Source organism: Pithys albifrons, chromosome 4, assembly GCF_047495875.1.
Source record: "Pithys albifrons albifrons isolate INPA30051 chromosome 4, PitAlb_v1, whole genome shotgun sequence".
In the NCBI taxonomy this organism is placed as follows: domain Eukaryota; kingdom Metazoa; phylum Chordata; class Aves; order Passeriformes; family Thamnophilidae; genus Pithys; species Pithys albifrons.
In genome coordinates this window covers 98,821,850-98,849,436 of record NC_092461.1, presented here as the reverse complement: position 1 = coordinate 98,849,436, position 27,587 = coordinate 98,821,850, and the positions used below count along the sequence as shown (strand labels likewise).

The window sequence follows — 27,587 nt, the reverse complement described above, 5'->3', positions numbered from 1 at the left end:
GGACTCAGTACCAGGCTTCAGTTGGCATACAAAACTACTTTGTTTATGAAAAGCAGGGACATAAAACTACAGGATAAAAGAAATGATCTGCCAGAAATGGCAAACAAAGAAATATTTTTGCAACTATATTCATATGATTGGCACAGAGAGTGACTGTCAGAAGCACAACACAGTACAAACACAATTAGTCAGATAAAATCCAACCACTCTTTCTGTAAGTATATTTGCAAACACAGTCATGCTAGCCATTACCTGCTGTGAAAGGAACAACTGTGAAACAGAGAGATGATTCATTATTCTGATTCACATCTTTCTCTTTTCCTCAACCAGGGACCAATCCATCTACATTTGTATCTGGGGTCCATGTAGCTAGTCAAGGATAATACAGACATTCAAGACAGTGCAAGGGTCCTTTTATATTCCCAAAGCAGCAGAGGCTTTTCTTCAGTGCTGTTTCTCTTCCTAAGGAACTTGCTAGCAGAATAAAGATTTCAGTGATTTCTTGAGTCATTCCTGACATATATTAAGGTCAGGTCATCCAATCAGGGAACAAAGTAAATACATGGGACTCTGATGAGCAATTACCCAGTTTAAACAGAAAGTACTTGCAACAGCCCACTTGTGTATAATCCACAGGCACTGTTTGTCCTAACAAATTTTTTCTCAAATATGAATAGGAAGAGCTTCTCTGAGCAGTATGATAGCATCCCAAATGACTAGTAAAAAGTAAAGAAAGGGTGTAATAGGGACATTGGAGATGTCAGAAATAGTTAAAGGCCTACCATACTCTGCTAGCAGTTCAGCACTGTACGTGACAGTCCTTAAAATCATGTACACTATTAATCATATTATTTTTACAGGAATTTTAACAATACATAATATACAGTATTTAGATATTCACTGGGTTTCCAGGCTGGATACAACTGTTTAGCTGCAGAGAAATTTGTGGAAAAGAAGATGCATGCCAGGGTTAGGCTACCTGATCAGGTCATCAGAAAACAAGACAAAACTTGGTGGACACAACAAACAATGTAGGGGTTAGAAGGCAGAATGGCTTAATTTCACAGAGACCTATGAGAAAAGCAGCTGAACACAAATCATTCCAGCAGTGTGTGGGTGCTCTTTTGGAGAGTCAAGTCTTTCAAGGTCTACACTGCCAAGATAACCATCTAATACTCTTTGAAGCTGATCCTACCTGAATAACGCTACCAAAGATACTGAGTTTGGATGTACTTGTCAAAAAACTAACACAGATAAGGAAAAGGTAATTATGAGCAATGATCATTTGGGAGGGGACCAAAATATGATAAAATGGAAAAATCTGAAAGAGGAAATATAAAAGACAGAAAATCATGTGATCAATGTTATTTGGAGACCTGTATAGAGCAGACCAGGCCCTGAACACTATCATTTGGAGCAGAACAATAACCATGAGTTCTGAACTGTGTGTTTGACTTGTTTCTGCAATCAGAGGGGCAGGGCATGTCTTGCCTGAAGTTCCAGGAGGCCTGTCGGCTGTTCTCCTTAAAATGATGGAGCAACCCCTGGAGGGTACCACCTAAAAACTTTTCCATCTTATGTCTCCTGTAACATACACCTGCTGTTCTCACTGAATTTTCAACCTCCATAGATACTGTCACAGTCCTGCAAGCCTAGATTAATTTACAGATATATTTAATGAGGCCTGTAATTAATTTGTACCAGTTCAGTTTATCCCTACTTACCATTTCACAGGTGTACTAATAGAAGCAAATTCTGCACCTGCTGGATGAGGTCATTCCTTGGATCTATACCCTTCAGTTCAAATAAAAATAGGAATCATGGAAGTCACAAGAATCTTGTTGTAGTTTGGGATTATTATGTAAATTCTCTCCCCTGCCACTTAACTGCCCAGGCCAGCGGTTAACAAAAGAAGCAGTTAACTGTTGATTGTTGGGGTGGGGGCAGGTTTGTCTCTTTTGGTTTCTTTTTTTTTGGATTTCTCCGGAGTCTTGGCTCGGCGGAACGGGGGAGTGGGGGCTCGAAGGAGGCAGCTGCCCTGCTGGTTACTGCTGGGGTTTTTCCTGGCTGTCTTGGTGCTGCCCACCTCGGACTACTTTTCGTGCCGTGCTGCTGCTGCTGCCTGCCTTGGATTTGCTGCTGGTTGCTCGTACCTTTCTGCTTCTTGGACGGGGAACACAGGGGAAGAGACTGAGTCCATCTGAAAGCTCACTGCTCGTCTGTTTCGCTGGAGAGGGACTGAAACTCACTCTGCAGCCAGCCGGGCTGTGACAAGGACACTTAAGTATAACCTTTTCTCCCGGAGAAAAAACCTGCTGGGTTTTGTTGTTGTTTTGTTTCTTTTGGTTTGTTTTTTTTTCCCTCTCTTGTGGTGTTGGGGAAGTGGGTTGAACTAGTCTGTTTACATATATATATATATATAGCAGTTATCCTTCTTGTATTAATATTCCTTTTCTTAAATTTGATAAAGAGTGGTGTGATTATCGTGGAGGAGGCCCCTCCCCTGCTTGTGGGTAAAACATTTTGGGTTTTTTTCCCTCAAACCAAGACAAATCTCAATAAAAGAAAATCATATTTAGAAGTAAAACTATCTCATGACAATCCAATATTGAAGAAAACTAGTAACTCGAAATGACACAAAGGCGCGTGAAAACTCTGTTCAATGGTCACTGTGAGCATTTCACTTGTTTAGCTACAGAAACAGCATAAGAGAAAAAGGAGGCATCCATATATGCTAATTGTAAATTTGAGATCTGTATTTAAAAACCTGTCTTTACACATCACACTTTAACACTCATCTCCCAAAATCTTTGATTTCACCTGTTGATTTCACTACTTTGGCCAAACATACTACAATCACTGTCAACAACACAAGCCTTGCTGCATGGTGGTTTTTTTCTACCATTTCCCTGAAAATGGGAAACTCTGACTTTAAAGAAAAGGCAACTAATTTAGTTCTTTGCTGCTAAGGTTTCTGTGGTTTTAAAGTTCATTTTTTCTAATTAAACACTAGAATCTATAGCTACAAGAAGATCAAGGACATTTTTTTTTCCATTTAAAAATACTCTGACTTTTGAAGGCTGTGTAAACATACACATACACAAACCCCCTCCACATAGATATGTATATGTGTGTGTGTGTACTTACGTGAACAAAATTTTTACAAGCTCCCATCTCTCCATAGTTACACTGGTCTGTATAATTTCTAATTAAATTTTTCCTTTTTAATTAATTTTTGCTCACTTTCCCATTTCCATTGCTCTAAGTTATGGAAAAAAAAACCAACAAAATGGAATGAAACAAAACAAAACCCTGTAACAAAATATCCCCAATAATTAAAAACTCTTTATAGGCACAATTAATAAATTTCAGTTCAGGAACTGAACTGAAACTTCTTTACTCTTCATAATCTGAATATGAGAAAGAACTTTAGTGTGCGAGTGACTGTGCACTGGAACAGATTGCCCAGAGAGGTTTTGGAGTCTCCCTCACTGCAGATATTAAAGAAGCATCTGGATGCCATCCTGTGCCATGTTCTCTAGAATGACCCTATTTGAGCAGGGAGGTTGGACCTGGTGACCTGCTGTGGTCCATTCCCACCTGACCCATTCTGTGATTCTGTAATCTTGCATTTTTGGTTCTAGCAGAAAGTAAAAATACTCTTATATGCATGTTTATTTTCATAGTATATGTATAATCACATTTTTTTTCCTTCTGTAGGGGAGGGGAGCAAGTACGTGATGAATGGACTGGTTTTTTTCTCTCTTAAGAAGCTTTGCATCCCACAGCAGGATATTTGTAAAAGAGGCAAAAACACCCATAAAATAACACTGTGATTGGTAAATAACTATGTCCAGTTACCAGTGGAAGTCAGTACTGACAGGAGGAAGATGGTGAAATGTTCTTCCATTGTTCAGATTATCTGATACCTTGTTTTTTCCAACATCTATGCATATTTATAACTATTTTCATTCTCAGGAATGCAAATAAACAGCAGAACAAAACAAAATTTCCAAGTGTTTCAATTCTGATGCATATATTGGTATCTTTGAACACATAATATTTTGTTACATTCATTCATGAATACCAGCATATTAAAGTAATTTTTAAGAAATTAATTGTGAGCTAACACTAAACCACAAAATGTTTTGTTCATTCTCACTCATTTCTTCAGAATGGAAAGACATATTTCCATGCTTTTATTTCAGATTTTTCTTTACTGATCTTCCTAATCTTCTTTTCTGAGGCAGAGCCTGTTCTTTGTTCCAGCCAAGGTAGTCTTTTATAACTTTTATGTTTCTTCTCCATGTTTAACTATTTTTGCTTGATATAAACCACCCAGTGTTCTTGCTTGGATAGTTCTCCATTATTCTAGAAATGTGAGTGTACCTGATATTTAGTTTAAACTGAATTTTAACCTCACTAATAGTCCTAAGACTAATTTAATTTAAATAGCGAACAATATTCACATACTAGTTTGCTTTAAGATTTAAATAGCAAACTGTGTTGAATACATTAATATCACTGAATTGCCACAGGCTTCATAGATGCAACTTTAGTGCATTCTTGTGAAAATTTTAGCTTCCATTCTTCTCCTAGCAAATTCCCAGGAATAGATAAACAGGTAGATAAACTGAGATTTAGTGTTCAAGGCATAACACCAGCAAATCCTCAGAAACAGAAGGGGAAGGAGAATCAAGGTTAATCAGTAGAATCACATCTTACGTTCTGATTGTGCAAACAAAAAAAGACTTACTTAACTTTAGGCCTATTAGTGAAAAGCTCATTCACATTAATTGGATTGCCTGACTAAAGCTAAGCTTAAAACTGAACTTTTAAAAGATCATGTGCTTTAATGGTTCTGGAAGATTAGTTTTTGTAGACAAATAACATATATTTAAATGCATTAGAAGAACTCAAGAACACAGCATTCAAATTTCAAAATATGTTTGTCTTCCACTATCACATTAATAATAGCCTGACAAATGCTGTCAGATTGTTTTGATATTGTTCATAAATAAGCAGCATAGTATGTCATGCTAAACTTTATGCTGTGGTTTGAAGATCTTCAAGAAATCATTCACAGTGTGTTTAACAGGAGAAAAAAAATGGATTCTTTGCACCCAGAGGAAGCCTCAGACTCCAGCTTTGATGCCGAAAGGGTTTTTTTAACTTTTCAATTTTCATATTTTGTAGATTTTAGAGACACAGTAGATGTAATGCTGTAGATTTTAGTGAATTAATGTTTAGCAGCTTGTAGCATAAAGTCCTTCTATCTCTACCCCTGCTCCAGAATAGGCAGCTGAGATCTGCCAGCTATTTAGTCTCTTCCTCAAGGTACCTGATTAAAGCATATCAGAAGAGAACATAAACATGGAGCAGCGTGACCCGAAGCCCTGGAGAGCGTCCAAGAGACCTTTGTGTGCTGAAGAAGAGGAGGTGGATGAAGACAGAGGGTCCCAACGACCCCAGCCCCAATTCAACGGGGGTGGAAACTGGGAGGGGACAGAGGTGGAACTGGACATGTGGACAGGAGTGATTGGATAGGTTATGTTATAAAAGCTCTAGAACTTAGAGCTTGCGGGCGCGCGCGTCGATGTATTCCTGGATGAGCGGGGCTGCTCATTAAAGTGCCTGCCCATTATCTTATCTCCTACAAAACTTGGCTCAGAGTCTTTTTTACAGACTTCTACGGCAACACTTACATGTTTTGTGGAGCTTAGATTTGTTTCTGTAAGTGAGCAAGGTAAGTGTTTTGCCCTCATTGAGCATCATTAAAAGAACACCAAAGTCAGAACTGAAGGGGCAGCAAAATTACACTCTAAGAGGGAAAGTATTTCATAGCAAAGATCACTTTCTGAACAAGAACTCGTTTTGAGCCTTATTTGGCACAACTTCACTGTTCCTAGAGCACCCTACTCAAGCAAGTAATGAAAAATGGTAGACTAAGGTACCTATATGAATAAGAAAACTATCTTTGGACAAGTTATAATAAGTTATATCCTATGTATGAAAGTAGTGATTCCACTGAGTTACTACAGAGAGCATAATTTAATGAGTAATACAACAATGCAAAAGAAATTTAAAAGTGCAACAGCTGCCATGTTTTAGGGGTTTTTTTGTTCAATAAGGCCTGGAATATATATTATAAAAACAACCAAGAAAAATAATAGCTAAAATTGTCTACATATAATGTCATCTGTAACCTGCTACTTTTGATTATAGTAAGTAAGTTCTTTCACTCTTAAGTAAACATACATTTACCCATATTCTAGCACAGCTCTACTTAATAGATATGGATTGGGACATTTATGAGGCCACTAGGAAAACCTCATCCCCTTTTGTGAATTTAAAGGACACAGTTATCAAAATGAACTGTCAGAAGCTTCAGCAGAAAACAGAATAGCATTATTAAAAAAAAAACAAAACAAAACAAAACAAAAAAAACCCAAAATCAACCTAACAAAATCAAACAAATAACCATAGTGATTAGAAAAGCTTAAAAAGCTAATAAAAGTTCATAATCCTGATCTGATACAGATATATAAGCATTAAGAAAGCTTTAGACCTCTTTCTTCTTCATAGAGAATTTCTTTGCAGGGGAGGCTAAAGTAACTTAGCAAACAGGAGGCTAAGGGGCTGCTCTGACAGACCTGTCATGAAACCAACCCTAACCCTAACCCTAATTTTTAACCCCCAGGTAATGGCTGATGGAATAAGAGTTTATACAGCAACAATGTTCTGTTCCAAACCCCATCCCATACCGAAGAAACAGCAGCGAAATAGTTTATTTGTTTTCTGAGGTGATGATTCTTTTAAAGGAGCAGAACAAAGATGTGGGGTTTTTCATGATTATGAAGTCACCTCCAACCCATCATCATCATGCAGCTTGCTCTCATTTTAAAAATTGAATATTAGTTTTCTTTCTAAAACTCTGAATTGTGATGTGCTGATGTTATTTGGTTTATACAAATCCTGAGACTGAACAGAGCCTGCAAAAGATACTTAGGTCAGATTTAAGCAACACAGACTGATGTTTAACACTTAGGCATGTTCCTTGCATAAAGATGAGGGGCTCTGATATGATTATTGCAATAGTGCAGGTTTGTTATGTGTAAAAAGGTAAAAAGACCTTGAAAAGATACACACAGAGAAGAAAGTATCCAGTAAAGAATATCATGTTCAGTGTTTAATCCAAAGGGAATGAAAACAAAAAAATATTATTGCAGAATTAACACAATTCTGAATCAACACTGACTTAATAGAGTAATAATACTTTATAGTATTTCCTCTAAGAAAGAAAAAAAAAAGACACTCAGCTGTTTTACTATTTCAAAGTTAAATAGCCTCTTTTGCAATCTAGAAAACCTTTTAACATAAAGCACGGAATTACAAAATAGTAAGATCCAAGTTTATAGATTATATTAGCTTTTGGAACAATTTACCTAATACAACTTACAATATTTTTTAATGAAACCACATATTCTTCACTTCAGTTAACTCTATCATTAGAGAGGAAATAATAAAAAGGTGTTCAATAGTAGATTGCACTGTAAACATTACTCTTGGAAAACACTAGGGAAAAGGAGAATTATTCATTAAACTGCAGTCTTGCTTTCTACAAATGTTTTCACAATCAGTTGTCTGGATCAGTTTGGACTCCAATCTTTAAACTAACAAAAAGGGTAATTTTTTATATTTTATATTTCAAAATATGAGTTTACATTTTATTTAGAAACCCACAAGAAACAGTTGAATTACATAAGGTGTATATAATAAAAAAGAAAAAGGGAGAAAGAAAAGAAGAGGAAAAAAGTAACGAGGAACACAAAATGCTTCTCAACATAACTACTTGATGCTTACATTTCTAGTTACTCTGTTGGTAAATGGGGAATACATGTCAGAGAAATTACTTTTTGTGGACAGCATCTCCCAAGCTCTGACAGCAAAGGACTGATCAGGCATCTGTGTTAAAATGCCAATATCTGCCTACATTGTGCTCAGACACCACATGTACAGTGATGCATGTGTAAGCTAATTTTCCTAGAATTTATTTATCTGCAGTATACCAGGAATATTGACAGTGACATCTCCCTCTGTAAAAAGAGGTCAAGAACAGACCAACACATTATCAAGAGGCAGAGTTCAACCCTGTTTATTTCAGCATGTATTCAAACAAATGTCTGAGAAATATGGCCTGACATGAGGATACAAGAGTTTTAATGCAGAAACAAGGGAATTTGGTATGTAATTTACTCATTTAAAACGTGATTATTAAAGGATAAATATATATTATATATACACTGTAAGATGCACTTGCATACACCTTGGATAGTAAATTATTCAAATATGCATTCTTCATAGCCTGTTAAAAGTAGCAATTAACTTATTTTAGCCAACAGATAAAAACAGATGCAAAGCACTGATATGTCTCAATAATATTAAGTCCATAACACTACTTAGCCCTACTGGCTCCTAGCAAGTATTCTATTAATTTTTGCCATGTCCTTTAGGTCTTTTGCCTTACACACAGGAAATAAAAATAATCCACTCCTCTCAGTAAGTAAATTTTGCCAAAAAAAAAAATTATGTAGCTAAACAGAAAAATCTTGTGTATTGTTGTGCATCCCTTCCCCTTTCAACTTCTACCTTTTATTACTTTTATTATGTGAACTGTATCTAATAAAAATCATATTGCTTTTATGCAATTAGGTTGTGTACCCTCTCTTATTCTAAACACAAGAATTCTAAATACAGGGAAAATCTCTCTACATTTCTAAAATCCACTTTCTTCTGGATATCTATCTTCTATTGATAGCAAAGATAAAAGAAAAATAACTTCTTCATAACTAATAATTTAGAATAAAGAAGTCATAGACAGATGGAGCTCCATCTCATCTACTACAGCTGCTTTTAGCAATAGCATTATGAAACTAATGCTATGAAACTAATTCACTTTTTTCTAATTCATTTTTTACTGCATTTTCATCAGGGAACAAGGAAATGGGACTCCAGGCAAGCTGACTACACACACTAGTAATAAGACACAGCCCACAAGACATCAATCCTTTGATATGTACCAAAATAAATGACTGAAAGCAAACAATTTATGAGAAATTTGTACTTCTACCTATTTCAACACTCAGCCATAAATCCAATGTGTCAAAAATTTACGTGTCAGAATAACATCAACCACCAGAAAAAACATCAACACACAAAAACAACAGCTCTTCTTACCTCTTCTTCCTTTATTAGTGTTTCTTAAATAAACTCAGTGACAGCTATGTACTACTGATGTCAATGTACTCCTACTCTGCACAATTACTAACCATCAGAACAACAGTTCATCACTGACTGAACACTCTCAGTAATCATGAATCTTCTCATATGCACAGAAAAGGCCCTGGATAGCTAATGTCAAAGTAATCAGTCTTCACCCCTGTCACAAGGTTGCTCATACGTGTTGAGGTTGTCCAGAAAAACAGTCTTTCAGGAAATACTGGAGAAAATATCCTACAGACTCATAACACAGGTGCTTCCTTCCCATCTCTTCAGTTAAAATCTTTAATAAGAGACTGATTAGTGCCAAATGTGTAGAAAAACCCTTAGGTAGCAACCCTTCTAATCTTGCTATAATAGTCAAGATCTGTAACAGTGAATGTTATGGGTTCACCTAGGTGGGCCTAGATTTGGGCTCTGAAGTTTGGATTAGGCCAAAGCTGTCATCTGACTTGAGCTGGGCTGAGCTAACAGCTGACCTCTCCTAGCCAGTAATTTTGTATTCCATACCACATTATGACATCATCTCCAGGGAAGTAGGAACCAGTGTGGGAGTGGTTAAGGCAGTCGCTTCTCAGCCCTGCTCTTGGGAGGACGCACGATGCTGTCCCAGGGGGGATGGAGAGGACCAGGCCCACCACTGGCTCACAGGGTATCTCAGGAAAGTAAAATATGTTGTTCTGGGTCTCTCCTTTCTGCTTGGGTTTGTCTCCCTGGGGAATAAGCTTCTTCCTAAGTAATGTGTAGTTAGGACAGTAGAATTTGTGTGTTTGTTAAGAAGTTGAGGTGGGGAACTTGTTGTTGCAGACTTGTGTGAGTGAATATTTGTACTCTCTTCTAATTGTCTCTTTCTTTCTGTGAAAAATATATGTAGTTTTAGTATAAATGCAGTTTGAAGTGTTTTTTTCCTTTCCCCTCTCTTTTCCTCCCTTTCCCTGGTGTTAGGAGGGAGGCTTTTCTCTCTGTGCTTGGGGGGGTTGGCAGTTGCTTATCTCAAACCAAGACAGTAACCTAAGGTCAGAATCTCTATTTCTGAAAATATAATCATAAGCTATCTTATTGCCCCCAAAATTCAGATAAAGGGTTTGTAAGTTTTCTAATCTTCATAATTCTTTCCACCATTTTACTCAAAGCTTTTGGTTTTACTTCTATGATACTTGCAATTCAATTACTGCTGTCTACCACACAGCCTTGACATTGATTACTAGCATGTTCTTGCAGCTACATCCCCAGGGCAACTTATTTTCAAATAACTTTTCAAGCCATATTTCTACCAACCACAGAAGATGTCTTATAATATCATAGTCATTCCTAGAACATGCAATATTTATTAAAAAACCTCCAAACCACCTAATCTTTCATTACAATCCCACAACCCTTCTAGTGTGTGTAATTTATCAATTTTCTCACTTTTTCAGTTCCTTCCTTCCTTCCTTTCTAGTAAACTAGTACTCATTACTCAGGAGTTGAAGTTAGTTTCTATCCAAACCCCTCAGAGATGGCAGAAGGAGGTGTGCAGTCCCTCAGAGACAGAAGTTTTGAATCTAAATTTTGTGGATAGAAGAAGGTTTTGGCTAGGCCAGACAGATGATTTTCTCTGATGCTCCAAAGCTATTGAAGTTTGTGGTCCACTTCCTCTAGCTTTCTTCTCATTTCCTGCCATCTCACTTCAATTTAGCTTACTTAATAGACAGAAAACCCTTCAGTGTTCTAGCTGAGTCAGTGTTTTTCTTGCTATTGTGCTGCAACTGGCTGCCCAAGGAAATGAAGGACCATGGAACACGGAATCACAAAGGAGAAAGGGAACACAGTTGAGAGCCGCACATCTAATAGCAAAGAACAAGCAAATTGATTTGACTGGGTCCAATCTGAATGCCAGGTACATCCACACAAACAAAGGACTCCATGCTCCTTGCAGCTAGTCCTATTGCACTAAAACATGACACTGTTTGCTTCCCAATCCTGCCGTTTGCTGCTCTAAAAGGATCAATAATCTGTGTATGCAAAAAGATGCAGAGAGCAGTTTGTCCCAGTGTCAGGGAGGTCTTATGGCATTCTCCTACCCTGCACTTGTGAATGAACAAAAGATACCACAGTGTATTAAAGCCATGTTCATAATTCCTAAACTGAGCAAAGTACAACCTCAGCTTCTTTAATATTTTCAACTGTAAGAAGACTAAAAATTTCATTTTAAACTAATTTGTTGAAGTAGTGAAGTTTTTAAAGTATTGTATATGAAGTGTAGAGTTTAAATATTTTTCTTGTATGACTGTCCTCAACTAACAGCTTAATACACTTGTAAATATGTCTAAACACTTCTGAGTTTCATACTTTAGTGTTCCAACTTAGCTTCTCACATCCAAATCTATCCTGTAAAATTCATTATTATATAGTGCTTTCTGCTACAGAGATATTTCCTCCTGAGGAGAGACTGAAAGTGGTTAACACCTGCATTTTGAAAATGAAATTTTAATTTGACATGAATTAAAAAAGCATTAGAATTAACAGACAAGCATGTTGCAAACAAAGCTGACAGTCATCTTTAGTATTAAAACAGAGCAGAGTTTTTAATAACATGCAAATACAGCTGACAGGCATGTCTTTATTCAATTAGTTCCTAGTTTCCAAGGGCAGAGCTTTGTGAACACATCCAAACTGCATATTCTAATTTTAGAGAATTTCTATATTGAATACTTAAAGCTACTTAATATCTGAACCAATTTAACAGAATTTCACTTAAGGTACTTTCCAGTTTTGACTTTCATAATTTCCATTGTGTACCTCAACACTGCTCACGACCTGATCCATAAGACAAGATCCAAGCAGATCTCTTGGCTTTCTTTTTGAAGTATTTCAGAACAGTTATTCTTCCGTGTGTGCACATTTTTGTATGCTTCTCAGTATCATAAAAGTTTCATACCAATCCATCTGTGTATCCTACTTACTTCTGTGGCTAAAATAGCAGGTATAACAGGCACTTACTGTTCAGTGGTTACAGGGCACCTCTCCACTCCTCCTTTTCCAAATGACTTGCCAAATCAAATCTACTGCCTCTTTAGCTGCTGGGAAACAAAAATGAAAGTCACAAACACATCAGAATTGAAGGAAATGAGAAAGTATTTTACTAAAAAAAGAACAAAAAACCAAAACCAGAAAAAACTTTCAGAAATAAAAAACAGTGTTAACAGTGGCATTAACACTTTTTCCTCATAACACCTAACAAAGATCTCTGAACATGAAATTCCTTGACAAGAACACTGTGGCATGACATAAAGTTTTCATCTTTAGACAACAAGAAAGAAAAAAAAACCAGAAAAAATAGTATTAAAAATACATAAACAAAAACATCTCAATTGTCTGTCTTTTTACCAAACTGTGAACCACCAATATTTCAACAAAGAATTACTTTCTTCTAATGCCTTCCCCATTAGTCTAGTGTATTAAAGGATTAACCAAGGTGTGTCTACCACCATATCAGTATATATATATATTTTTATTTGCAAATAAAAATGTTTTCCCTTCAATACACAATACAGAATTAAGCTTCTTTGAAGAAGCTTTTGTTTTATTTATCTATTTTTTAATACAAAACTGGCAAATTTTCATTGGAGAAAACCAATTGAAAAAAAAGGCAACTGCAAGAAACATATTTGCAGAAGTACGATAGCTGCTGATTACCTAAAATCCATGAAAGGTAGCAGTAAACAATGCAGTGCTAACATTGGCTATCACAAATGAAACATGCTGGCATTATTCTTATCAAACTATTGTGATGAAGCACCTACAATTTACAGTAAGCCTCATTTTCAAAACAGCACCAACAGTAGCATCCTAGAAAATTAAATAGTCTTTCCAAGCCTAATGTATACCAGAGATGTCACCATGTTGAACACACATCTGTTTCACTAAGTATGTAAAACCCATCATGACTAAAGCATGAAATGGGAACAGTTTGCTTTCTAAAAGTTAACAGCATTCTCGTACCTCTTGTAAACACAAGTCACAGCTTATAAATGACCACCACCAGTTACGAAATGTTTTTCTATTCATAGCAGCTGGTGGCGATGCTGAGAGACTACATAAAGAGCCCTGTTGTGCTACACGCACCCACTCCTTACACACTGCCAGGAGACAGCCCCTGTACTGCATATGTGAAAATGCACTAAAAATGTATTTCTGAAGAGAAAAATTCCCTGAATGAAAAGCGGCCAATATCTCCATGTTACCAACAGAAAAATAAGGCACGCCAAATATCATGGGGTAAAATCTACTTGAGGGCAGCTCTCAGATACCAGGAGGTCTGAACAACATCTACCCACTCTACTATGTACCTGTGCACAGGAGAGAAGCACAGGTGAGCTACCAACTTCACATCCTCACAAGACCTTCAGAGCAGGAGACTAGAGGCAGTGTGCTGGATAACAACTGCTTATTGTGTTTAGATGTGGAGAAAGTCAAAGGGACTGAGGGATCAGTGAGGCCCGTGCTAACATTATGGCATAAAATCATAATGAGGCTCTAACCTTGCAGCAGGAGGAGCCTGGGGGGAAATCAGTGCAGGGGAACAGAGCTCTGCCCTACAGGTCTGGGGCATCACCACTGCTGGCACTGGGTGGTCTCTCCCCTGAGCCTGCGGCGTTGAATATGTCCATGAGTAGGGCCACAGAAGCTTCAGGTGTGAATATGCACACTATACCAAAAGTGCAAGTGTATCATATCCCTTCACAGCACACCCTGCCCCAGCTGTCCTTTGGCGGGACACTGGAGTATTACATTAATTAGTGGCTCAGACCAACTCCAGTGTGTGTATGTGAGGAGCAGAAAGGGACAGCTGGAATTTCCCATTGGTGAGAGGATGCCCTATGCCACACCCCAGCCCCTGCAAGCCTTATCAGGCAGCTCCAGAGCACTGTAAGTCAAGGGCAGCTTGGGAGCACCGGCCAATACTGCACCTCGGAGCCCCTGGCCCAGGCCCTGATTGGCTGGCACTGCAGAAGTCCTGCCTGGGACTGGGGGTGTGGCCACATGGTCAAAGCAAACAAAAGCAGCAACACGTGTTCTCTGTCTTTGTTTCAACCCTATCATCTGGTCACAAGCAGACTGGAATTGCACAGGACTCACTGGTGGTGGCTACAATATTTTTCTCTCTCTTCTTTTTACTTTTTCTCTTAATCTCCTATCTAAATATTTTGGGTAATTTGGGACTGAATGCGTTGGATTTTGCTATGTTATATGGGTTACCATGTCCTAAGGCAATGCTTTGTGGAATGCTTTATTTTGGTTGCATGTTACCCTTTGAACTTGTGCCAAGTTCCCTTATTTTCTAAAGTTTACCAGTAAAGACCTCCAGACAAAAAGTGTGCAGCGTCTTCTTCTCTGCACTTTCTCTTAAGGTGTTGAAAGAACCAAAGGCTCCTCCAAAAAGTCTGGAGGGTGGATATTTTTGGAGCCTTGTTTATTTTTAAAGTAAAACCCTCCGATGTGAGCTTGTAGCTCAAGACTTGGGCTCTTATACCTCTAGCAATATCCAGCCAATGCAGAAATAAAAACCTGTATCAATGAGTAGAGGGATCCTCTTCTCACTGTTGCCTCACCCCAAGATTTCTCATGACTTCAACCAACCTGCAGAAGTATTGCAAGACAGCTGCAGCAGAACTTGAACATACCAAGTACTTTACCTACCTACCAATCTACTTCATGTAGCTTTTCCTTTTTTTTTCCCAGAAAAAAAGAACTCTAGTATTATTTTTTAACTTACCAATGCTAAAATTAAAATTTTATCAAGAAAATAATTTTTAACTTATTTTTGTTACAGAGTGATTTTTTTTTCAAATTTCTCTTACTAACATTTCTGTTCTTGCATTGCAGAAAACCTCAAGTAAGAGATGTGAGATCTTGCCAAAATAAAAAGCCTTATTTTCTGAAGATAGAGTACTTAATCAAGTTCTTAATTAATCTCCCTTCCTCACCTACTTAAAATTAATGTCATCTTTTTCATCTCCAGAATGACACCTGCCAGTACAGATGTTTTCCTTGGCATTTCTGTGTAAGCTCAAGCGCTGCAGAATGAAAACAGAATTGGAGTCAGGGGACAGTGCTGGAAGGGTGCAAACTAGGATAGCAGTGTGGTTGTTCCATGCTCTGGTTCCAAAGGTTACTCCATGAAAAATAAAATACTAGCACTACAAGACTGCAGAAGAGACTTGGGAAGAAATGTCAAGGAATAGAAAGAGCAAAACGCTTTTCTATCCTCTTTTTTTTGTGAACTCATGGAGAGATAAAGGGAAAGAAAATTGCAAATGACCAACAGAAAAGCAGAAGAGGAAAGTAAGGATGTGGGGCTACCAACTAGTTTTGCCATTAGAACACATGGAAAATCACAAGTGAGAGCTCTTACAAGACTCCTTTCTTCCACAGTACTTAAAGGGTGATTATAAGAAAGGTGGGGACAAACTTTTTAGTAGGTCCTGCTGAAACAGGAGAAGGGGTCAAGGTTTTAAACTGAAGGAGTATAGACTCCAACTGGATATAAGGAAGAAGTTTTTTACAATGAAATGGAGAAACACTGGTAGAGGTGTCCCAAAGAAGTGGTGGATGTCCCATTCCTGGAAACAGTCAAGGTCAGGTTGGATGGGGCTCTGAGGAATATGATCTGGTTGAAGATGTCCCTGTTGGAGTAGATGACTTTTAAAGGTGCCTTACAACCCAAACTATTCTATGATTTTTCTGCTCCGATGATCACTGTGGAAGCAACTGTTTACCCTTAAGGAAACAATTAGCTAAGGAACAACTTAAGGAAACGTAAAAAATGTGAGTTATGAAGGAGATCAGTAGCATCTGGAGCAGTAAGATGATCGATCAACTCAAAGGATTTAGAATGCCAAGACCAATTTGCTAAATGCTAAACCATGAAAGAACAATCTGAAAAAGCTCTCTTCAGCATGTTTATATTTTTCATGGTTTTTTCTTACCAAATGATGAAAACAGAGTGGGCAAAACAACCTACCCAGTAGTACCAAGATTTTAAGACTCAATCTCTGATGGCTGGACCTCGGCCACCTGCATGTCTGTTACCTTCTATATTCCAGAGTGTCACGTATCTTATACAATAAAAGGGCCTGAATGGATATTACTAAACAATTTTTAAACTGCATAACCAGCTCATCTTTCTCTGGTTCAGTACAAAATAGTATCAGGTTTACCTGGAAAATTATTTTTTAAAAACTGATCTAGAATTACAAAAATAGAAATAGTTAAAAAGAAATAATGTATTTATGTTCTGGAGCTCTAGCAAAATAAAGCACAACACATTCCAACAGTTCCTGTAACTACACATTTAAATCAAATGCAGAAATACTCACCTGCTCACAGTGACAGCAAGAGTTATGAGTTCATAACTCTGTTTACAAACATTAGGGTAATTCCTGCAAGTTTTTTGGGTGAGGTCTGTGATTTATCTGTTCTTTCTAAAATGGAAATATGCTTCACAGTTTCTACTAGACACTGTTGTGACATCAAACTATTTATCAGAACAACACATTAACTTTGTTTATTTCTGTCAGTTCTCTAGCTTGCACTGCTTATCCTTCAGCCTTTGTTGTCCAACAGTTTACTGATATTATAATTAAGACTAAAAAGGGCTTAACTCTACTACTGTAACTTTTAATTTTGGGCAGAAACCAAAAGCTTTATAAGTGATTTCAGAAACCAATTACTTTATTTAAAACTGTCCATCTAGAGTATCTCTTAGAACCTACTAAATGCTCTATATTCCTACATATGTCCTTCATAATGCTACAATTTCTGCAGTTCTTAATCAGGAAATAGTATGAACTATTCATCCACTTTGTAACATTATTAATACTTTCCCAATTATTCTGTAGAAAATTACAATACATCATGACAAATGCAGCTACGATATATATAATTATAATCTGTGCTAAAAGAATGACCCTAAATCGTTCTTTGATAATCTAAAACATTTATAAAATGTGAACACAGGAGGAAAAAATGAAGATTAACAAAAACATTTTCAATGCTTGCTAAGTAAAGGCTACTTACATATTCATCAGTGCTGACAGAGACTGACAGAAGAAACCTTTAGGAAAAAACTTCTAGGAACCAAATAAAGCGCTCAAATGCTGTTTCTGAAATGGTTATTTAAATTATTTCTAAAGTCACCTCTGCTACTGGGAAGAAACAAACACTGTATGTGGTTATTCCTCTCACTTATGATTAAAGAAAATTAACAAAAAAAAAACAAACAAAAAACCAGTGTCCAAAATAATTTAATACATCTTTTCACCAAGCGCTAGACAAAACAGGGTGCAATCAAAGCCTTTACTTGAACTGTGAGAGACATTATTCCATGCATGGCTCCAGCCAGTGCAGTGAATTTACAGCAGGAAAACGGCTAAAGCTTATTGTACAGAACAGAACACACAGCACTACATTTTGTGATCTGCTAGACACCTCTGAGCAGAGCAAGGAATTACGTTTTAACTTATATTCCAGGTGTGTCAACAAAAAAGCTCCTGGCAGATTAAGAAAAGAAGTAAAGTTCAACACTGCCTTCTGTGTCTTGAAGCAAGTACAAGGTACAGATAACAATTTAAAATAACAGGACAGATCACCAATTAAGTTTGAAGTGAGCAAGACCATTTTCTTTTCTTTTCGTGTTATGTGTGCGCTTTTCCCTAATTCTTGCCTGAGATACAGAAGAATAAGATCACTAAAATCCTTTGCCATTAGTAAAGCTTAAGCTTGGAAGCTTTCAGGACTCTGTTAGGGGCATATATTCGCCACTGTGATATTCTTGTTTCTATGCTTAGCTGGAGTTCCACTGAGCAAATGGATTGCATGTGCAGACCAGAACAAAACCAGGCTCTTAGTGCAAGAACTTTTCTTCCTATGCTGGCTGGGGGAAAAGAAAGAAGATTTAAAGTATAAGAGAATAAACGCAAATCATTTCAGGATATCTATTTCCTAGGCACACATGTAACAAGTTTTAGAAAGCTGCATCTGACGTTTATCTGTCGATTGATTAAATTACAAGAATTGGGGGAAATAAGTTAACCACTTACAAGTTAAGTAAGTCACTTAACTCTCTTTTCACCATTGTTTAGTCACCATGAAAACAGAACAAACAAAATTAGCTACCATCTGACATCAATATTTTTAAACCCTCAGAGCCAGGAGTAAATCTCAGAAATCCTTAAACTCTCGGGTACTTTGGTGCCTTCTGCTGTGACACTGAAGCACGAACACATGGCGTAGGCAGACATCCAACTCTATCGGTGTAAGGTCTACAGGGTCTGGAAAAATTGTGATCTACAACACTCTAACAGGAATTCAGGCAAAAGTCTACAAAACCTCTCTGCCAAAAGAATCAAGCCAAACATATTTCTAATAAATGTTTTAACTTGAGGTACTCAATGCCTCCTTCACCTCAGTCTTTGCTGAAAAAAATGGCCTTCAGAAAACACAGACCCCTTGGTGGAGAAGAATTAGATTAGGGAATTTTTAAGTAATCTGGACAAACATAAATCCACAAAGCCTGACAGAAAGCACCCACAAGTACTCAAGTCACTATGTGGCAATCAGAAGAGGTTCCTGAAGACTGGAAGAAAGCAAATTTCACTCCTACCTTCAAGAGGGACAAGAAAAAAGATCCAAGAAACTACAGGTTGATCAACCTCACCTCAATCACTGCAAAGGTGATGGAGCATCAAATACCGGAAACTATTTTCAGGGACATGAAAAACAAGAAAATTATCAGAATGCAGTCAGCATGGATTTATGGAATGAAAATGGTGGTTAACCAACCTGATTACCTTCAATCCTGAGGTGACTAGCTTTGTGGCTTGAGGGAGAAGCAGTGGATGCTGATTAGGATGTGGATTAGCCACCCTCATTAGGATGGCTTTTGACACTTTCCTGTAACATCTTCATAGAGAAGCTGATGACGTATAGGTTATGTAAGTGTAGTGAGGTTGACTGAAAACTAGCTGAAGGTCCAGGCAAAGAGAGTTGTGATAAACAGTAGAAAGTCCAGCTGAAGGATAGTGCTGTACCCCAGGTGTTAATACTGGGGACAGTACTATTTGCATTTTCATTAATGACCTGGAAAATGAGACAGAGTCCACTCTTCAGAAGGTTGCAGATGATATAAAACCAGGGGTGGGTGAGGGGAGTGACAGATGCAGCAGATGGTTATGCTGCCAGTCCGTGGGATGTCAACAGGCAGGAGAAATAGGTAGAGAGTAAACTCAGGAAGTTCAACAAGAAAAAAACACCAAGTCCTACAACTGAGGAGGAATATGTTCACACAAATGACAGATCATTCACAGAAAAAAATATTTAGGACCCAATTCACTGAGGAAGTGAAGTATGCATTGCAATTGACTCTGCTAGATGGTCTCTTGAACAGTCGACTGTTATTCTGCTGGAGTTCAAAGACAGGCAAGTAATCTCAGTTTCTGCTGTTCTCTGAGTATTTTGCCAAATATTGAAAGATTTCAAGTGACCAGAATCCCTCTGAAAATGAATGCTAATGAATATAATGATTCATGTAATGACATGAATTAGCTTTACCCTTCAAGAGACAGTGCTGTTCAGTTTAGGGGCTAAGGATATGCGTTCTCTTGACACAGAAATTGTAAACATAACAGCAAAAGCCAGGGAATTTTCCACAGGTAAGATCTTCTATATGGCTCTGATGGACAAATAGTGAAAATAGACTATGTGACTGAACTGAATGACTTCCCTGTATTACAGATGTTAGAGCTTCAAGAAAAAGTTGCACCAACAAAGGGATAGGTGAACAGTTCTGATATTAACAGTACAGTTAGACAGTAATACACCCAAAATGCTTAAATTTATCCTTTTAAGTTCTGCAGAATTAAACATCCTACCACTGTTCAGACAGCAGTTCTCAACAGTAATTCCAATAAAGAAGCACAAACTGATAATTTATCAGCTATTTTAAAAAAATTCATATATCATGAACACTTGCAGCTGTTTCCAGTGTTCCTGTTACTTGACTTTCACATTAGGTCTAGGGAGGGGGAAAAAATTATAAATGGGTGATCTCAGCATGTAATACATCTGGTCTCAGTCAAACATTATCCTACAGAGATCTTTGTATAAAATAGTTTTAAAGTACAAGTTGTTATAGAATGTTAACACATAATGAAAGACCTTGTACAATGAAATGTAAGAAGCCACCAAGAGTGCTTTATAAATAATCTTACAAAACCTTCTGAGCAAGTGTCATTTGAGGTTTATGACAAGCAGAAAGAGTATAAGCTTGACTGCCATCTTGACAGCACAGATGTAAGTCAACTCAATGAGTGAGGAATAGATAATTTGATGCAAGGTTTATGCAGCAAGGAGAACTGCAACACCTCTCACTTTAGTCTAAAAATATTTTAAACTGTGTGGTCTAGTCTGTTTTGAATGCTGTAGACTTCAGTGCTAGTGCGTGAATTTCACCTTAACTTTGCATTAGTTGAGTTTAATTACTGAAAACTGGATAACAAAATAGTCCTTACCTAAGTGTGTCTAAAATCTGTAAACTGGATCCTGGAACAGCATAAAAAGAGCCCCCAGAACCAGATTTCTTCACCTCTTTGGGGCTGCAGTGGAGGATGGATACAGAAGGTTGATACTACAGGGGCAATGACGCAGGAACATCTCCTAATAACTGCTGATGACCTTGAGGGACCTCTGAGATACAGTAAGATTTGCAGGTACACATTTAAACCTCTAGAATTATAGGACCATAACTCGATCGATTTTGCACTGAGGTTTGACATTCAGATGTTTTATAGTAAATACTAGAATTATAAGGGGCAGTAACAATTTGAATAGACTGCAAATACTATTTTTTTACCTTAATCCCTACTTTCCTTAAAACAATATTTACTTCAAAGAATTCAGAAAAAAGTGAACAAAGACTTACTCATGGACAAAGTTGGCTTTCTAAACTTCTTTCAAAATGCACAAACAGTCTGTTGAGAGAAGTGTTTCTAAAAAAATGTTGATCTGATACCCAAAATTAAATACAATCCCTTCTCTCTCTATAGCAGGAAAAAAATCTCTTTAAAATGTTCTTCAACAATATAAAGCTTTCAAAGAACTTCTTTCTGTAAATCTACAGACTGTATAACTAAAATCTAAAAATTCTTACATTCTAATTTCACATACAAAGGCTGTCATGCAGAAAGAAAGGACTATTCGTATCAATTCAGGCTTAAAAAAATTAGTGGACAGGCTCTAAGTTAATTCAAGATTATCCTAATAAAGATTACTTAGATAATAACTAAATCGCATTACATAAGATAAAGCTAAAAAATGCTTTTCTGTTTACTAGATAACATCTGCAAGGATAGTTGGCTCACAAGGGTAGTTAACTGTGATAGTTAACTAAATGTATTTAGTTATTAATGAGGTTATGTTCTCTGAATCCTGCTATCATTTTTTGTTGTTATTTTACAGGATTGCACATTTTTTTCATCAAACTGCAATTTCCATTCATTGTTCATTGTTTTCCACACAGTCCTAAAATCCCATAAAAAATAAAGGTCAGCAAGAAAGATGGTTCTGTGACTTGGCATGGTGTTCATCAATGACTGTTAGCATTCTAATCCTGCTGATGTGAAAATGTAGAAGCTCTCATTTTTCTTTTTTTTTTATGGAACTTGTCTTGGTTTGAGATAAGCAACTGCCAACCCCCCCAAGCACAGAGAGAAAAGCCTCCCTCCTAACACCAGGGAAAGGGAGGAAAAGAGAGGGGAAAGAAAAAAAAACACTTCAAACTGCATTTATACTAAATCTACATATATTTTTCACAGAAAGAAAGAGACAATTAGAAGAGAGTACAAATATTCACTCACACAAGTCTGCAACAACAAGTTCCCCACCTCAACTTCTTAATGAACACACAAATTCTACTGTCCTAACTACACATTACTTAAGAAAAGACTTATTCCCCAGGGAGACAAACCCAAGCAGAAAGGAGAGACCCAGAACAACACAGTTTACTTTCCTGAGGTACCCTGTGAGCCAGTGGTGGGCCTGGTCCTCTCCATCCCCCCTGGGACAGCATCGTGTGTCCTCCCAAGAGGAGGGCTGAGAAGTGACTGCCTTAACCACTCCCACACTGGTTCCTACTTCCCTGGAGATGATGTCATAATGTGGTATGGAATACAAACTTACTGGCTGGAAGAGGTCAGCTGTTAGCTCAGCCCAGCTCAAGTCAGCTGACAGCTTCGGCCTAGTCCAGACTTCAGAGCCCAAATCTAGGCCCACCTAGGGGAACCCATAACAGAACTACAGTTTCAAACAACAGATGAGATTTCTCATAAACTACTGTGTCACATCTTTTCTTTGTGATGGACATGCCATCTCCCGTTCCTATTTAAACTGTGCATAAGTCAGAAGGAGGAACTGTGTCAATGTGTGTTCTTTCTAGCTGAACAGAGTTGCAACTGGGATGAAAATGAGATTTCAGTTTGAATCCTCACCCTTGGACAATAAACCTCTCCTCCCTCACAGCAATGCAGCAACATTAATGCAGCAACAGCCTTCAGAAAGAGCACAAGAGAATACTCTGCTTTTGCCTAAGCCTTTTCCTGAATAAGGATATTAAGCTATTACATTGATAACTTATGACCAAGAAGAAGGGGCATATTGTTGATCAAAAGCTTGAATACCCATCAACTATTTGCATTGGGAAAAAATTATGCAAAAAAGAAAATAATTGCTTTTCCCTATGCAACTCCTGTGGTGCTTAAAAGTAAGATATCTATAAAGGAACACTTAATAATTAATGTACTCAATCATCAATCAATCCATACATACATACATAAATACACTACCTTAAAATGTTTTGTTGATTTTTTAATAACAGACAGGGACTGTTATTTCTCCTCAGAGTTCTTTACCTTCATCAACAGCTTACCCCCCAGTCTGAGAAAAATAGAACACACAGAGCTTGATCCAGCTTCTCTCACGGTCCAGGTGGGTTTTTCCTTAAAGATCACTGAAAATCATCATATATTCTAAGTCAAGTCTCAGGGTTTAGCCTTATAGCCAAACAGAGTAAATAAAATTCAATATAAATTTCCCTCATAGGGCTTCCCTGTTGCTACCAGAAATGTAATTCTCTCTGATCCACAAAACCATTTCTTCCCCCCACCTTATATCCCTTTCAGAGTTGGACACATCTCATCTCTGAATATAACTCAAAGATAATAGCTATGGAATTGTAGCTAGATTTTTGCATTTTAGACTGAAATGGCTCAGTAAAAGAAATTTGCATTCTTCTTACAAAAGTCAGCGAGGCAACTACTTCACTCAGCATGAAATTGACTGTAAATCAATAAGAAAATCACCTGCCATGTTCAAAATCTTCCCAGCAAATGACTAACTTCTCCCTGCCCCTGGTGATTACAGCAAAGTAGTTGAGTCAATCAATTAAGTTTAGTATTTGTAAAGTAACCACTTTGTAAGGAGTTATTATTGGCTTCTCAGGTACAGCACACCCTGACTGTCATGTCTGAAAGTAATTCAATTGCAAATGCACTAAGCACAATAGTGCAAACTGAAAATTGCAGAATTCGTAAGAATAAAACTGTAAAAAATAATTATGACGTGCTGCTTAATGATAGAATAGCCATTTTATATTTATAATTATAAGACTCTTTCTCGTTTCACCTATGTTTAAATTATACTCACCCCACAGAAGGCATGTTCTAAGAAAATTTGCATTCACTCATAGAACTAAGTTTCACTGGCTTCAAAGTATTTATTTCCTCTCCACTCTATCATTACTTTCATGTAACTGTCAACTGAATATGCTGAAATATGTAATTTTAGGCTGTTTTATAAAGAAATCTGTGAATAGGACATCTTCCCAACAGATTTTTTAAAATGACAGCTAATGGGAAATAAAATTATAGTTACACTCTGATGCTCTGTCCTGCAGCAATGTCTCACAATAAATCCCAGAGAAGGGTCACCTCCTTCAGTCCATCTCTAGGTAGAAAACAACAATATCGCAGCTATCAGCATGTCCTTGACTATAATTTTGACAGTTTGTCAGTCAAGCCTCTCTGGTTTATCGAGATGCTATTGAAGTTGCAGTTAACAACACATAAAACTTTATGTCTCCTCTACTTCGGTATCAAGAATCATCAATCAATTTCTCTAAATAATTCTCTCTTTTAGTTGGCATAAATAATGTTTTCACTTTTTTACTGACACAGTGTAAGTACATATGGCTCCTTATGTACTTCAAGCACATTAAAAGAAAATAAGTTTAATTTGCGTAACTGTGAGGGGCTGGAGACCACATACAGTGTAATTACTAGAGTTAAAAAGAGAAGTTCACATTTTGCTCTTGACAGAGAAATAAACCTCTGATTTGTATTTATGTATTTTCTTAGAGCCCAGGATTCTTGGCAAATTAATAGCATTGGAATATTTTGCCAGGTGAGAGTACATTTCTCAGTTCAACAGATAAAAAAACCCAAACAACAAAACCCAGCAAACCAGATCAACCAAAAGCCCTCAATCCCTCCTTTAAAATCCAAGTCAGTTTTAATTAACATTGGGAGTTTATGTATTTACATCCTTAGATGTTCAGATGCTTGTACCAAGAGCAGAATATGCTTCTACTGCTAGAAACATTAATGACTAAGAATGCTTACTACAAATTAGTTTTCAGGTTAACCAGGAATATTTTTGAGGGATTCTTTCTTTCTATTTAAATAGTGCAATGAAATGACACAGTGACATTAAAGTCTTGGCTCTACTTCCAATTAAGTCATAAATTATTTCAATAAAAATGGGGAAAATGTTTTTCACTGAATGATGTTCTTATGTAACAAAAATATTTGTCCTACAAAAAGCTCTGCTGATCTTTTAGCAACTGTGTGAAAAATCAAAATATGGTCACAAACCCAGCACTTGTGTGATCGATCTTCCTTCCATTTCTTTGTGTACCCATCATAAATAATGAAGAGATGCTGATTTTTTTGACAGTAGAGTTCAATTCAGATAAAGGCAGAAGCATCTTCAGTGCTTATCTGTGACAGTTCTGAATTGAGCACTTTTCTGAAAGTTGGAGAAAACTCAGGAACTCCTAACAAGAGCTATCCCATACACCTTTTGTCATTTCTGCCAGAAATAAACTGGCAATGCTGTGTTTCAGAGTTCCTATCTAGTTTCTCAGAAATAGAGCAAAGCTGTACATTCAAATAAAGGAAACTTCAAGATTAAAGGGTAAGTACTTAAAATATTATATAGTCATTCCTCTTTGTTTTGTTTTATTTTTAATGGTCTAACTTATTTTAAGCAGTGATTATAGAACAGTAGAATTACGGAGTCTGGATGGGACCTCTGCTCAGAGTAAGGATAAGGAGAGCAGTTTATTCAGGGACTTGTCCAGTCAAGTTTAGCATATCTTCAAGGTGGAGACTACACACCACACTGCGAATCCTGTTTCAGTATTTGATTGTTGTCATTGCATTTATGTTTTTTCTGCCAAAATTTCTCATGTATCACCTTGTACCCATTGCATTTTCCTATATTGTAATGGACCACTAAGAATCCATCTACATCTTCTCTCTGCATTTTCTCATTAGGTAGTTGAAGAGAGCAGTAAAACTTTCCTGTAGCCTTATCTTTTCAGAGCTAAACAAATCCAGCCCTCTTAACCTCTCCTCAGTCACCATGTGCTCCAATCCACTTAACATCTCAGTACCTCTTGGTCACTCAAAGACATGTCTTTTATGTCTTGGGGTGCTCAAACTGGACACAGTACTCCAGATACTGTCTCACAAGTGCTTAATAGAGGGGGGAAATTACTTCCTTTAGCCTGCTGGCTTCTTTCTTGCTAATACTCTGCAGAATGCAGTTGGCTTCCCTTGCGTGGCTTTCTTTATGAAGACCTGCCCATGACCTGTGGAAAGATGATTTCTCTCCTGCTGGCAACAAGCCCATAGTGCTGCATGGTAAATTATTCCAACCTAGATGCAAGACTTAGCATTTGCCTCTGTTGAAATTCATGAGGTTTCTGTCAGCTTGACCTTTTCCATGCCCGTTGTCATTAGATCCTCTGCCCCACTGAGCAATGGGCCCCATTTTCCTAGGCTGTCTTGCTGCCAATGTACTCACAAAAGCCAATCTTATTTACAGATCTTGATCTAATTGAGCCACAGCTTTCTAGCCTCACCTCTATTTTCTTGGGCAAATGTCTGTGTAGGAAATAACCAGGAAGTCCATCTCAGCTTCTACCTTCTGTGTATATTCTGGTTTTGCTTATTTTCAGTCAAGATTCTGCTGTTCACTCATGATGGTCTTCTACAATAGCTCTGTGGCTTTCTGTAGACCACTCTAACTGATTAGGCTGTCCTTGAAGGTCAACCAGCTCCCCTGGGCTTTTTGTTCTCCAACTCACTTTTACGGCATCCTGCCAAGAAGATTCCCTTACAAACCAAAGTTTGTTGTGGGTTTTTTTGTTTGTTTGTTCGTTTCTTTGTTTGTTTGTTTTTTCTCAAGTCCTTGTTTCTATTTATCTGGTTGGTTGTGTTTGGGGTTTTTTTTTCCTAGAATTTTAAACTTTACAGTCTTGTGGTCTCTACAATTAAGTCCACCAGAGACCTTCATATCATTAGTTAGTTCTTTCTTTATAGTGAATAACAGGTCTGCATAACATCTGCCCTAACTGACTTTCTGATCCCCTGTGTCAAGAAAGTGCCTTTAGAACACAACAGGAATATCTTGGTTTGCTTGCATTCTGCCATGCCATGTTATGTTGACCTTTCAGAAGATACTAAGTTTGGTAAGATTTTCCATGATTTTCCCAGTCATGAGACTTCCTTTTACCAGTCAGAGAATTCACCTATTTCCTCCTTTTGGGTATGCAGTTTGTAGCAGATGTTTTCCACTATGTAACTCAAGCTGGTTTGACCCATGATCATTACTGTTGCCTCTTTACAGGCTTGTCAACAGCACCAAGACAAAGCTTGTGCAATCAAGCCACTCCTTTGCCCAGATTACAGCGACTGCTATCATCAAATGTCAGAATGTTCATTCTTTTTGAAAAGAACTTGTCCCACAGTAATTAACTTGGCTCCACCTGAAAGACTGTTCTAGCTTCCAGAGAAAGCACTTTTGCAGTTCAAGCCATTCATTTAAATCATACTCCATGGGAACAGTAACCTCAGGTGTTGGATTTTTTTTTTCCTCTTTACTTTGAGATCCACAAATACAAAGCAATCTGACAGCTGTTTTGTTGTGGT

The 27,587-nt window shown here is 37.4% G+C and overlaps 1 protein-coding gene across 5 annotated transcripts in view; it reads right to left on the bottom strand.

Annotated features, from left to right (window-relative positions):
• CDH18 (cadherin 18) overlaps positions 1 to 27,587 on the bottom strand; it is a 248,773-nt gene that overhangs the window by 179,327 nt on the left and 41,859 nt on the right. For 3 of the 5 annotated variants that reach the window (XM_071555017.1, XM_071555023.1, XM_071555018.1), the window contains one exon: positions 12,262 to 12,341. The exons of 1 other annotated variant lie outside the window; for it this stretch is intronic. The gene's annotated coding sequence lies outside the window, so the exon portion shown is untranslated. The remainder of the gene's footprint in view (positions 1 to 12,261; positions 12,342 to 27,587) is intronic. One more of the 5 variants, XM_071555019.1, reaches the window with a different exon arrangement.